This window comes from Salmo salar, chromosome ssa19 (genome assembly GCF_905237065.1).
Source record: "Salmo salar chromosome ssa19, Ssal_v3.1, whole genome shotgun sequence".
In the NCBI taxonomy this organism is placed as follows: domain Eukaryota; kingdom Metazoa; phylum Chordata; class Actinopteri; order Salmoniformes; family Salmonidae; genus Salmo; species Salmo salar.
In genome coordinates, this window is record NC_059460.1 from 17,474,750 (window position 1) to 17,489,158 (window position 14,409).

Below are 14,409 nucleotides of genomic sequence, written 5' to 3' on the forward strand. Positions count from 1 at the left end.
TACAACAACATGTACATCACTGATGTTCCGTCAGCCAGCCAACTCTGGCCCTTACCTCAGTGTTCATTTACATGACATTGTGCTTTCAATGGAGCTTTCAGAGTCAAACATTGCAGTATTTCTGTTTTACAGTATGTCTGTTTTTTTTCTCTCGTTTTGACTGACTGGTCTTCCTATTGAAGGCTGAGAGAAAAGGGAGCTTGAAAAAGTGGAACTTAAAATGGCAGACAGTCTCTGTGGAGCTCATAAATGACCTTGAAGGTGTGGGCCAAGTAGCTCTCGATCCTCGCTCGATGGGAAAGTATTTATTCCATCTTCCATCTCTGTCTTTCACACATTCCTGCCGCTGCTGCTATTTCATTGTCTGTCTGTCGATACATCAGTTGCCTGGCTGCCGGGACCGTGCGGGAGGTGTTTAAATGATCCTCCGCCACACAAAGAAATGGAAAGAAGAGAGAGTGATGGGGAGAGAGAGTAAGGGTGATATAAGTTTGCAGCTAGGCATTTGTTTGTTACTTCATATTAATGAATATTAGATGTTTCATCACTAGAACCGCTAAAGCACTAATTTGGACTACTCATGAATTTAATTGTTTTATTACTCCGGCATTTTGAAATATTCGTCCTTGACTTTCCTTAATAAGTTAATATAACACACTGCAGTTGTTTTGAAACTTAATATCACAAAAAGAAGTGGAGTTATAACTAGTTTTAAGAGGGCGTGTCATTTTTTTCAGTGGTTGTCCCCCGCTGCGCCTCCTCCCGACAGTAGGGCCTGCTACGCTCCTTCTCCTGACAGTGAAGGTGCTGTGCCCAGTTGATAATCACCCTGATAATTGCCTCAAAACTGAACGTAAACTTGACCTGTACCGAAACTAATTTCACACAAACAGTGCATTTGTAAAGTATTCAGACCCCTTGCCCTTTTCTAAATTTTGTTACGTTACAGCCTTATTTTAAAATGGATTCAATAGCTTTTTTTCCTCTCATCAATCTACTCGCAATACCCCATAATGACATAGCAAAACCAGGTTTTTAGAAATGTTTGAAAATGTATAACATTTTTAAAACTGATATCACATTTACATAAGTATTCAGACCCTTTACCCAGTATTTTGTTGACGCACCTTTGGCAGCGATTACAGCCTTGAGTCTTCTTGGCTAAGAAGCTACATGCTTAGCACACCTGTATTTGGGGATTTTCTCCCATTCTTCTCTGCAGATCCTCTCAAGCTCCGTAAGGATGGATGGGGAGCATCGCTGCACAGCTATTTTCAGGTCTCTCCAGAGATGTTCGATTGGGTTCCGTCTCTGAGCGCTCTGGAGCAGGTTTCATCAAGGATCTCTCTGTATTTTGCGCCGTTCATCTTTCCCTCGATCCTGACTAGTCTCCCAGTCTCTGCTGCTGAAAAACATCCCAAAAGCATGCTGCCACCACCATGGTGCAAGGTTTCCTCCAGGCATGACACTTGGCTTTCAGGTAAAATATTTCAATCTTGGTTTCATCAGACGAGAGAATCTTGTTTCTCATGGTCTGACAGTCTTTAGGTGCCTTTTGGCAAAACTCCATGCGGACTGTCAAGTGCCTTTTACTGGGGAGTGGCTTCCATCTGGCCACTCTACCATAAAGGCCTGATTGGTGGAGTACTGCATACATTTTTGTCCTTCTGGAAGGTTCTCCCATCTCCACAGAGGAACTCTGGAGCTCTATCAGAGTGTCCATCTGGTTCTTGGTCATCTCCCTGACCAAGGCCCTTCTCCCCCTATTGCTCAGTTTGTCTGGTCGGCCAGCTCTAGGAAAAGTCTTGGTGGTTCCAAACTTCTTCCATTTAAGAATGATGGAGGCCACGGTGTTCTTGGGGACCTTCAATGCTGCAGAAATGTTTTGGTACACTTCCTCACATCTGTGCCTTGACACAACCCTGTCTTGGAGCTCTAAAGACAATTCCTTCGACCTCATGGCTTAGTTTTTGATCTGACATGCATTTTCAACTGTGGGACCTTATTAAGACAGGGGTGTGCCTTTCCAAGTCATGTCCAATCAATTTAATTTACCAAAGGTGGCCTCCAATAAAGTTGTAGAAATATCTCAAGGATGATCAATGGAAACAGGATGCTCTGGTGCTCAATTTCGAGTCTCATAACAAAGGGTCTGAATACTGACAGTTGAAGTTGGAAGTTTATGTACACTTAGGTTGGAGTCATTAAAAATCGTTTTTCAACCACTCCACAAATTTCTTGTTAACAAACTAATAGTTCTGGCAAGTCGGTTAGGACATCTACTTTGTGTTTAACACAACTAATTTTTTCAACAATTGTTTACAATTATTTGACTTCACTGTATTGCAATTCCAGTTGGTCAGAAGTTTACATACACTAACTTGACTGTGCCTTTAAACAGCTTGAAAAATTCCCGAAAATTGTGTCATGGCTTTAGAAGCGTCTGATAGGCTAATTGAGATAATTTGAGTCAATTGGAGGTGTACCTGTGGATGTATTTCAAGGCCAACCTTCAAACTCAGTGCCTCTTTGCTTGACATCATGGGAAAATCAAAAGAAATCAGCCAAGACCTCAGAAATAAAATTGTAGACCTCCACAGGTCTGGTTCATCCTTGGGAGCAATGTCCAAACACCTGAAGGTACCACGTTCATCTGTAGAAACAATAGTACGGAAGTATAAACACCATGGGACCAAGCAGCTGTCATACCGCTCAGGAAGGAGACACGTTCTGTCTCCTAGAGAATAACGTACTTTGGTGCGAAAAGGGCAAATCAATCCCAGAACAACAGCAAAGGACCTTGTGAAGATGCTGGAGGAAACGGGTACAAAAGTATCTATATCCACAGTAAAACGAGTCCTATATCGACATAACCTGAAAGGCCACTCAGCAAGGAAGAAGCCACTGCTCCAAAACCGCCATAAAAAAGCCAGACTACGGTTTGCAACTGCACATGGGTACAAAGATCTTACTTTTTGGAGAGATGTCCTCTGGTCTGATGAAACAAAAACAGAACTGTTTGGCCATAATGACCATCGTTATGTTTGGAGGAAAAAGGTGGAGGCTTGCAAGCCGAAGAACATCATCCCAACCGTGAAGCACGGGGTGGCAGCATCATGTTGTGGGGGTGCTTTTCTGCAGGAGGGACTGGTGCACTTCACAAAATAGATGGCATCATGAGGCAGGAAATTTATGTGGATATATTGAAGCAACATCTCAAGACATCAGTCAGGAAGTTAAAGCTTGGTCGCAAATGGGTCTTCCAAATGGACAGTGACCCAAGCATACTTCCAAAGTTGTGGCACAATGGCTTAAGGAGAACAAAGTCAAGATATCGGAGTGGCCATCACAAAGCCCTGACCTCACTGAAAAAGCTGAACTGAAAAAGCGTGTGTGAGCAAGGAGGCCTACAAACCTGACTCAGTTACACCAGCTCTGTCAGGAGGAATGTGCCAAAAGTCCTCCAACTTATTGTGGGAAGCTTGTGGAAGGCTACCCGAAACGTTTGACCCAAGTTAAACAATTTAAAGGCAATGCTACCAAATACTAATTAAGTGTATGAAAACTTCTGACCCACTGGGAATGTGATGAAAGAAATAAAAGCTGAAATAAATCATTCTCTCAACTATTATTCTGACATTTCACATTCTTAAAATAAAGTGGTGATCCTAACTGACCTTAGACAGGGACTTTTTACTAGGATTAAATATCAGGTATTGTGAAAAGTTTAAAAGTATTTGGCTAAGGTTTATGTAAACTTCCGACTTCAACTGTATGTAAATAGGGTATTTCTGTTTTTTTATTTTTTATACATTTGCAAACATTTCTAAAACCCTTTTTTCGCTTTGTCGTTATGGGGTATTGTGTGTAGATTGATGAAACAAAAAAAAAGTAATACATTTTAGAATAAGGCTGTAACTTAACAAAATGTGGAAAAAGGGAAGGTGTCTGAATACTTTCTGAATGCACTTGATGCTTTCTGTTTCATAGTCGTAACAAACAAACTCCTCGACTAAGATTGATTGATCCCCTGAATTTTGGTGTTTTTTGGTTTGAGTTTTTACATATAGCCTACAGTAAAATAAACGAAAAATGATAGTGTTATAATAGTTTTTTTTTACATAACCAAATTAATATTGTTGTCTTAGCATATATGAAATGCATTAATTGCACTGTTAGACTGTTGCAATCAGAATGACTGCTCGTAAGCCCAGTGGTTCTGGTGTTAAATCGCTTGCACTTATAGAGGCCTAAACAAAGGCTTCCAAAATGGCTGTGATTACAGGGCAGAACGGATCAAATGGACATGTTTACATATTACTAAGACCCGCTGCCACTCTGATCCGTCCCCTATGTATATTTAATTGTTCGGGAACTTCTACCACATATCACTTAAACAGGACAGGACTCTCACTAATGTGTGCAACAAATATAGCCACTTATTCCCTTCATAGTGCACTTCTTTTGACAAGGGCCCATAGGTCTCTGGTCAAAGGTAGTGCACTATGTAGTGCAGACCCAGATAGAGTAGGCCAGCTTGCCTTGCATTGCGCTGCCGAATCCAATCCCGCCTTGGGTTATGCATCATCATTAAGGAGAGCCATCTTGCATGGAGAAGCCAATCAGCTCTCCCAGTGGGGGCTGTTTTTCTGGAGCTTTCTGATCCAGTGGAGCAGTCCTTCAGTCAGAGCCCCAGCCCCCACCAGCCCAGGCATAACTGACAGAGTCATCCATTTGGAGTCCACACCACCATTACAGCTGTATTGTGACCCAGATGAGCTGTCACAGGCAAGGACCTCCAGCAGTACTCCAATTTTCAGGCCCTCTGACTCCTCATTTCATCCAGCCTCTTCTCCTCATCCAACCAAACCCCACCTCCCCTACGGCTCCATCATGCATTGTGATGTTGACCTAGGCTGATGGGTGAAACCACATTAGAATACAGACCCCAACTGCCCCTCCTCCCTCCATCTCTTCTTCCTATCTTCCTCTTCAACCCCCATCCCCACCTTCTCCACCATTCCTTCTCCTCCCAGGGAAAGTAGTGATGTGGAATGACGGGGGCCATTCCAAGACAGGTGGCGGCAATGGCTTCTGGGATTCATCCTACTGCATTAGACCAGTGTCTTTACACGCTCCTCCTGCCTCCAAATTCCACACGTCACGCCAAGCCGCCACATAGACAAAAACCAGTCAGGCCCACTCCACTTTATCCCAACCCAACCATCAGGCTCTCCTCTCTGGGTTAACTGGAAGCTGTGGCAGCCTGAGTACTCTGAGGCATAGACCAGGATGGGCGTTAGGAAAATGGAGGGCCTTGCTGTTGCCCTCACTGTTACACTATTGATTTATGCATCATATTTTTATTGCATCTTAATATCAGTGTTGAGGCTTGTTTTATGATGCTGGAGGAAGCTCCTCGTTTATGACGATGGCTCCAGAATCACCTCAATGAATTGCTTGTTTAAACACTCTGTTCATACAGTGAACATACATACAACTGGTGTTATTGCATACAGTATACTGCACAATGTGTTTTAATTCAGGGGAGGAGGTTGCATCTCTACCTGGGTTGAAATCACATTCATTGTCAGGGTTTTTGTCATCTTAGCAATCAGCCTCCCTCCCTTTGTTATGATATCTGTCCTTGTTTCTCAGTGATGGCCGGGTGGTTGCCAATGTATTATCTCAAGGCCCGAGATAAAAATATGGTTCATTAAAACATCACACTGTTATGATCGGCAAAGCTGAGTGGAGATAATGAGTACGCACCCACACACACACACACACACACCTATACACGCCCGCGCGCGCGCGCACACACGCACACACACACACACACACAAACACACACAGAAAAGAAAATAAGTGAAATGAAAGCAATTATTTGTTTATCATGATGTATTTATCTGATGTCTGTTATTCTTCCTTTAAATAATCAACCATTTTTTTACTCTGGATTCAATGAGATAATATTTCTGCATTACATCTTTAGTAGATCAGTTAATATTTAGATGTTACATAAAAGCACAGTGTTTCACAGATCATCTTTAAATTGTTGTTTTGAAGGTCGGAAATGTTGCTTTAGTCGTGTCCTCACAGTTTCCTCTGTGCCCTTTAATTGTCCCTGTCTGCTTAACAAATGGCACTCTATTCCCTACATAGTGCACACCTTTTGACCAAAGCCCTGGTCGAAAGTAGTGTGCTACATAGGGAATAGGGGGCCATTTGGGACGAGGGCCCCAGTCTGTTGAACAACTTACACTCCGTTCCGCTGTGTCCTGAACCATTTCGTATAAAGTGCCACTTTATAATGCATTTTTAATCAGCCCTTCCTTCCCACTCTTATTATGAATTAGAGATGCTGTTCTATTCTGTTCAGTCAGACACGGACACAGAGGCGTTGTGTGGCTCCTCTACTCTCCCTTTAAACAGGAAGCATGTTCATTCAAGAAGCAACCGACTGGGCCTGCATCACAAATGGCACTCTATTCCCTAAATAGCACAACATTTGGGTTTTGGTCAAAAGTAGTGCCATATGTAGGTAATAGGGTGCTATTTGGGACATATACTGGCCCTTTAGAGTGGCCATGAAGCAAGAGACTGGCCCTTTAAAATAGGTCACTTTCCTCAGACATGGGAAGGGATAGATCCCTGTTAAAAACAGCAGGAATTTATAACACAGCTACAGTATAGCTCACTTTTGTTGAATGTGATTTGTTTGTCTGTGTCTATGCCTCTGTGTACTCTAAATTTGCACACATGCTTTGCTTTTGTGGCTATACAGTACAGCAGTGTCAAATGCTTCCATCAAGGCCCTTGGGAAGCACTTCCCAGAGCATTATGTACAGCTTATTGTAAATCGCATCTCTTTATCAAGCCATAAACGCCAAGGCCTTATGAGTTATTCTTTAAATAAACAGCTGTCGTTAACGCTGCCCCATTATCCCTGTTGATGAATGCTAATGGGATCTACTGACTTGCAGAGTGGAGAGGGAGAGATTGAGGGAGGGGGAGAAAGAGAGAGTGAGAGATGGCCCGGCTGAGTGCTTCTCCTTCACAGTGGCTTAGACTATCTGACAGCCTTTATGAACTCTACACAGGGGTGAGACTAACACATGGTGTCAATAACAGACATATTCAACCCAAAAACATCTTGGTTAGGTCCACTGAAGGATCAGCCTAACTTTGAAATTGTACATTTAAATCTGTTATGAAGTATAAAAAAACAATTAGTCCATCCACCCTTTCTCTCTGACTGTCCAGCCCTTCAGTGGTCAGATAAATTCAGTGTTACATGAAGAGCCAGAGAGCCAAAAGAAAGAGGAGAATCTGATAGAAGCTTTGGTCAGAGTGCCAGCCAGGAGAATGTTCATGTGCTCTGCTCTTGAATGGAGCTGCACCACCTTGTGGGGTTTGTTTCTTCCTATCTGAAAACAAAATGCTCCCCTGCCCTGCTGTCTGCATGAGTGAGTAGTGAGAGGGATGGTCTCAGATCACGTTTGTTTCATTATTTCCCCTAGTAGATCAAAGACGCTTAATTTAATAAAGAAGAATCTATGTTTCAGAGTCCATACTGGCATCTCTCTCTAGGCATTAACCTTTGTCTGTTGGAGAGTTATTTAGAATGGGTACACCATCGTGAACTTGAATATGACCTTTCACTCCAATTGTTCGTGGTTGAGAAAGTTACCGGGCCATCGGAGGTTAAAATGAGCATTTACTTAGTTAAGGTGGTCAGATATGTTGTGAGGTTAAGTATTGGTTGTTGTGGATCCCACACAGCCTGAGAACCCTATGGCATGCTGCAGGCACTGTTAGCTCAGTCAGGTGCAACCAGAGCAGATCAAATACTTTACACATAACAGGCAGCATTTACTGAATGGAACCTTTTACCGAATGCTATGGAAACAGGTGAATCACAGTCTTCTCCTCCTCCTACCTCCTCCTCTTCTCCCCTTTGTCTATACATACCCCCTCCTTGAACTGTACCACCCTTCCCCCTCTCTTTCCATCTCTCTGTTCTGTCTCAATATGCAATATATCGGTTTCTTTATTAGCTGAGTGTAACCTTTCCCTGGCCCTGCAGATGTAGGTGTGTGTTGCATAGAGAATTGTAATTACAGGTGGTGTGTGGTTGCACATGGATTCTTTGGCAGTGCAATCGGTGGTGTGTTTGTGTGTGTGTGTGTACAGTATGTGCGTGTTTGCATGCCTGTTCGTGTGCATGTGTGTGTCTTTGTGTGTGTGTGTGTGTGTGTGTGTGTCTGCGTGTGTGATCAGCTGATCTATCAGGATGGATATGTGATGATCGGCAGGTCATGGGAAGTATACTGCAGAGATATTGGGAGTGAAGAGGAAGGATGCTCCCACATTCCAAACCACTGAAATCAATTATTGGTTGGTATCTAGTGTCTACAAAGCAGGGATTGCACTTGTCCCATAGTTCTCACTTCATTTAGTGGGAAGCAGACAAAAGGAATTCCATTTTCAGTCAGTAAAGACTTACCAAATGTGCGCACTCTCTCTCTCTCTCTCTCTCTCTCTCTCTCTCTCTCTTCTCTCTCTCTTCTCTTCTCTCTGTCTCTGTCTCTCTCTCTCTCTCTCTCTCTCTCTCTCTCTCTCTCTCTCTCTCTCTCTCTCTCTCTCTCTCTCTCTCTCTCTCTCTCTCTCTCTCTCTCGCTCTCTTTCTCTCTCTCTCTTCTCTTCTCTCTGTCTCTCTCTCTCTCTCTCTCGCTCTCTTTCTCTCTCTCTTCTCTTCTCTCTGTCTCTGTCTCTCTCTCTCTCTCTCTCTCTCTCGCTCTCTCTGTCTCTGTCTCTCGCTCTCTCTCTCTGTCTCTCTCTCTCACTCTCGCTCTCGCTCACTCTCTCTATTTCTCTTTTCTTATTGGGTTTTAAACCCAGCCGGTGGACCTGGCCAGTAGGTGCTGCTGTGTGTTCAAAATAGAGGATTATTTTTACAGAAACCAATGCCACATTGCCTCTCCTCTCTGTCGAGGGGGGCCTCTGCTCTCCTCTGCGTAATTACCTTATAATGTAAATGGCAGCTCACAAGAGACAGAGTTCTGCTGAGAGAGAGTCACATACAGCACTACAATACAGCCTTAGCCTCAAATTAGCTTTCCTCGCTTAATTAACTACCCAGCACTGAGCTGCTCCCAACCAAGCTTCTCTCTCTCCTGGTTAGCCAGCTTAGCGTGGCTTAGCTCACCATCTCTCCCTAGACTGAGTTCGAAAGATACTAGCTTGTGCTGTGAGTCGGAGCACATGTTGATCAATCAAGCATGGTTTGCTTTCTTCTCTTGCTCAGTCAAGCAAACAAACAGGCTACATCTCCCTCCTTCCCTCCCAACCCCCAACAGGCCTAGTTGCTGAGGCTGTCGTTGAATTGAGAGACGTTGTGTTATTGACCTTGACTCTAGGTAGGTAGGTAGGTAGGTAGGTAGGTAGGTAGGTAGGTAGGTAGGTAGGTAGGTAGGTAGGTAGGTAGGTAGGTAGGTAGGTAGGTAGGTAGGTAGGTAGGTAGGTAGGTAGGTAGGTAGGTAGGTAAGCATTCAGGAGGTGCGTTCATTCAGAGCTGCTCAAGGGCAAAGGAATGTGTCTGGGTGACTTGTCATTCTGTATGCAGAACTGAGTGAGCATCTCTCTCTTTGACCTCTTTTACCAAACTCTCCAGGCTCCCTTCATCCCTTCCTCCCTCACTCCTTTCTTCCCCTCGGCAACTGCCCCTCCATCCCTTTATCTCTCCTTCCTCCCATCCCTCCCTCTCTTTTACCTGTTTTATAGTACCCTCCAGCCTCCCTCCATTCCTCATTTCTTCCCCGCCCTTCCCTCCTTCTCCCAGACCACTGCCCCCTCTATCTCCACCCATGTTTCTCTCATTCCCACCAGCCCAGCACCTGCTAGAGGGAGGAGTGGCTGTGTGTCTGTGTTCAAAGAGCACCGGTGCCTCTCCCCTCCTCTCCTCTCCCCTCCTCTTCGCTCCCCTCTTCTGCTCTCCTGTGAAGACCAGCCAGTGAGCTGGAACTGTTCTAGTCCATTAACCTGCCGGCACAATGGACTAACACAACGCCACTCCACAACCCCCTGAGAGGAGAGGAGAGGAGAGGAGAGGGAGGGAGGGAGGGAGCAGCAGTCATTTGTCAGACAGAGTCAGACTACTGCTGAGATGTTTTAACTGCGGACAGGAATGTTTTCCTGACCAATAAAAGTTTTAACTTGAGACCAGAGTCGTTCCTGGTCAAGTCACCAGGTCTGGAGTATTTCCTGATCCTATTTATGACACAGGATCCACTACCCATCAACATAAGTAGGTGGCCATGGTGAGGGTAAAGTGTTGGGTTCCAGTCACCTGGGGTCAAACCGGTGCTTGGGGACACCCAGGACAGGGTTAACATGGTGCTTGGGGATAGGGTCTTGTTGCCGTCTTCCTCCTAAGATGACAGATACATCCCACACTCCTCTGTCCTCACCTTTTCATCCTGGTCAGTGGTCACTTCTAAGGTCATGATACGGTCATTGTTAGGTGGTGACCAACAGGTCACATGTGCCATGAGTCATTCTGCTACCCCAGAATCATTTCTTGCTGTGTGGTCGAGTGGGTAAAATTCCAACAAAATGTACGATCTTGCTGCCCTTCCCTTTTCTAATCTGTCTAAATAAAGCATAGAACAATTGTATCCATTATCATCAATCAATATTTAGGCTATAAACCATTGATTGTATGGGAGACAGTTTGTGTTTTGAAGCGCCTTTTACATGCACTACATGCACTAAGTATTTTCACAACACTCTCTTAAAAACACCAATATTAAGGTTAAAGAACCACTTTGGGTGTTTTAGAGTACTTCATTTCTGTTTTAAAACACATTCTGAGTATTAAAACACTTCCATTGGGTTTACATTCAAACACCCTCCAAACACCAGATCTCAGCTTTGATGCACTACTTTTCATGGTTTCATTACACAATCATGGTGTTTTGAGACTTTCTATTTTTACAGTGTAATTCCATTATCATTTCACATATATTTTATTGTCTTATCAAATACACAAAGATTAGGAGGGTATTTTCCAAACACTGTAGTTCTACTAGTTTTTAAAGTAAATAGGCCTAGTTAAACAGCTTTTACCCAGGGTCTGCTCTCTTCTCCTCTTACTGTAATGTATTTTCGCTCTATTAGGATTCAGAATTCTTTTCACCTCTTCCTCTCGCCCTTCACACCAGTAAAGTTCTGCCTTAATTTGACAACTTAATCTGAGACATAATGGCCCAGACAATCGCTTCTCCCTGGGACTGTAGCCTACGTGTCGGAAACGGCCTATGGCTGGGACTGCATTATAAAGGCATAACAATCGTCAGGCTGTTAATGCGAACAGCATCAGAAGCAGCACAATTAAAGTCCCCTGCTCTCAGATATCTTCCCACACAGTTTGTCCCTTTGGCCTTTCCCAGTCCCCTTGAAAGTCTCTCTCTTCTTCTCCCTCTCTCTCTCTCTTTCTCTTCTTTCCTAACTCATAGCCAACTCTGCTGAACGTTTTGGAGCCACTTTTATTTGGCTTATCTCATTTGCACAGTTTTGGGCTGTTCCTGCACCGTTTTGGGCTGTTCCTGCACCGTTTTGGGCTGTTCCTGCGCCGTTTTGGGCTGTTCCTGCGCCGTTTTGGGCTGTTCCTGCGCCGTTTTGGGCTGTTCCTGCACCGTTTTGGGCTGTTCCTGCGCCGTTTTGGGCTCTCCCTGCAGCCTGTCTGATACTTATTTCTCAGGACTAATTTACCCCCAGCTAGCCTCCGCCGCTCTGAGAGAGAGAGTGGGGAGGGAGGGGGACTGGTGATTCCGATAGCAGGTCTACCTGTCAATATCCCTCCCTTTGTGTTAAAGTAGTCATTAGCAATCAATAGGCTGTGTTGCTCAAAGAGCCACTCCCTTTCTGTGTCTCCTTCATATGTCTAAATGCATGGACACAGGCACATACATAAACACACACAGACAAACACACACCTGTCTTGCACTCATGTCGATTATCTTTTTCTTCTTCCCTTTCGCCACACCTGATTACCACTCAGGCAGCTTTTCCTACCTCCTTCATTTGGCCCTTCAGAATGAACAACAGCAACAATCTGTCTGGACTGTTTCTCTGACAGTAAACCGATCTGGAGAAGTGTAGAGGGGAGACATCTCCGCCATGCACGTCAAAGCTGACGACATCAAGTGAAACTATGCCGAGGTTACTTTAAGAGGTGAAAGGCATTGTTTCTCTCTCTCCATCTCTCTCTCTCTCTCTCTCTCATTGCTCTCGCTCTCTCTCCCTCAATCTCCCTCCACCTCCATCTCAACCTGCTCCAGCTTATTTCATCATCACCTTATTTATGGGACATTTCTTTCCACGTCCTGATTAGAATTAGCGAGTGAGTTTTCCGATTTGCTCCGTGGAGTGAGAAATCACTTTCTCAATGAGAATAATTGAACATGGGCAGGGGTGCCAGCTCATTAGCTACAAATCATAGGAAGCAGGAGCACCTTAGCACCACACCATAATGACTTGTGGGAATAGAAGGCCCCAGCGTGCCTCGTACAGGGAAAAGTTGTACCAAGCAACTGCATTACAGAGTCAGACATGGAAGTACTGTAAAACAAGGAAGTCAATATGTTATTACCCTTATTTTTATGAAATGTGTTTAGAGTGTACGTTGAATCAAAGAAGAGATTGACAACCGGACTGGGAGAGGCAATATTAATGTTATTTCTTTACCATTTAATCAGTCTAAAAGCAAGGATTCTACTGCTCACTTTTTGTTATATTGCATACTGGAGGCCTACTGCTGAAAAGCCTTCAGAATATTCTGCCTAGTCATAGTATGAAAGATAGTCAAATATTTTAAGGCAAGCGTGTCTGGTCTGCTCCCGAGACAAAGGACATTTTCAAATGGAGCTGACTTTGTCCAGGCAGCTATTGTTGACAGTCGGGAGAAACTACTGTAGCTATGCTCTCAAAAACTTTGCAAAACTTCAAATTGCTAATTTATGGGCAGACAAAAAAGTTACTTTAGAGAGCCACTTTGACATTAAGTAGGGTCTCTCTGTAGTTCCAAGCTGAATACTCATCACCTGGAGGCAATTAAGCAGTCAAAACCAGGAAAAGAAAAAGGACATATTGCAGTGCACAAATGGTGTGCACCCTATTTTCTTTATAGTGCACTACCCTACGGGGCCTGGTCAAAAGTAGTACACTATCATGGTAATAGTGTGCCATTTGGGACAGAGCCATGGAGTCCAACTTCCACAGTGCAAATACACTATTTGAGAGCTAATAAGAGCCATATTCTGCCACACCTATTAGGCTAACCGGTTAAGCACCATTTATTTCCCTGCCAGGGTTTGCAGTGAGGCAGAAGATGGACTTTAGGTGATTGACAGGATCTGATTTCCCTCAGTGCTGATTTCCCTCAACACTATTTATTTGATTTCCCTTTTCTCTCTCTCTCTCTTTCTCTCTCTCTCCACTCTCTCTCCACTCTCTCTCTCTCTCTCTCTCTCTCTCTCTCTCTCTCTCTCTCTCTCTCTCTCTCCTCTTTTCACTCCTCTCTCTTTTATGTGGCGTTTGTTTCCCTTCCCTATGCTCCAATGAGTCTACACTGGCACAATGAGGTCCAGTGTCACAATGAGCTTTTCACACTGTTTTATTGGTTCCCGTTAGAGGACCACAGATTTTAAATTGCTGTAGGAATGTAACATGGCTCTAGCCTGCAGTAAACATCTCAAGCCCAGGGAGTGTGTGTGTGGGCGTGCATGCGTGCTTGTGTGGAAGGGCCAGGCAGGAAGGTCCATTCTCCGTTTAAAGCAAAGAGCCACATTTAATTTGCATCAATGAGAAACAAAAGCGGATAGCGGTTGAATGGGGGCAATGGGATGTTTTTTATGTGACATTGAGAAAGGAGAGAAATAGAGAAAGAAGGAGAGAGCGATGAAAAATGTCCTTTGTGTGACGACACAAATTCACAGCCAGGGTGCGTTCTCTTGTCCTCTTTTGTCTTGTGGTTAGCTCCAGCTGGCTTGGCCTGGTCTCCACTGGCCTGTAGCATGCAGGTGAGCCCACTGAGGCTTAAGCCAGTGTCTGTGGATACTGGATACTCTTTTCATTACCTTTTTAGATGGAGAAAGGCATTCACACAATACGATTTAGGTTGGTTGGTCACATTGAGTTTAAATATCTTGGATAGAAGTGGCATATTAAAAAAAACAGCATTCTGATAGATTCATTGTCTCGCCACTGTGCTTTTCTCCTTCTGACATTTCTTCTGTCTTACATATACAGTTTTTGTGTGTGTGTGTAGACCCTGTTGTTATGCATTAAAATGTGCTCTGTTATTCCCTAAATATATTCAGGATTTCCACTAGAACCAATCTGCTT

General features: G+C 44.1%; 1 protein-coding gene across 2 annotated transcripts in view; it reads left to right on the plus strand.

Moving 5' to 3' along the window:
- LOC106578541 (partitioning defective 3 homolog) overlaps window positions 1–14,409 on the plus strand; it is a 566,386-nt gene that overhangs the window by 228,989 nt on the left and 322,988 nt on the right. The gene's annotated exons all lie outside the window — the stretch shown is intronic.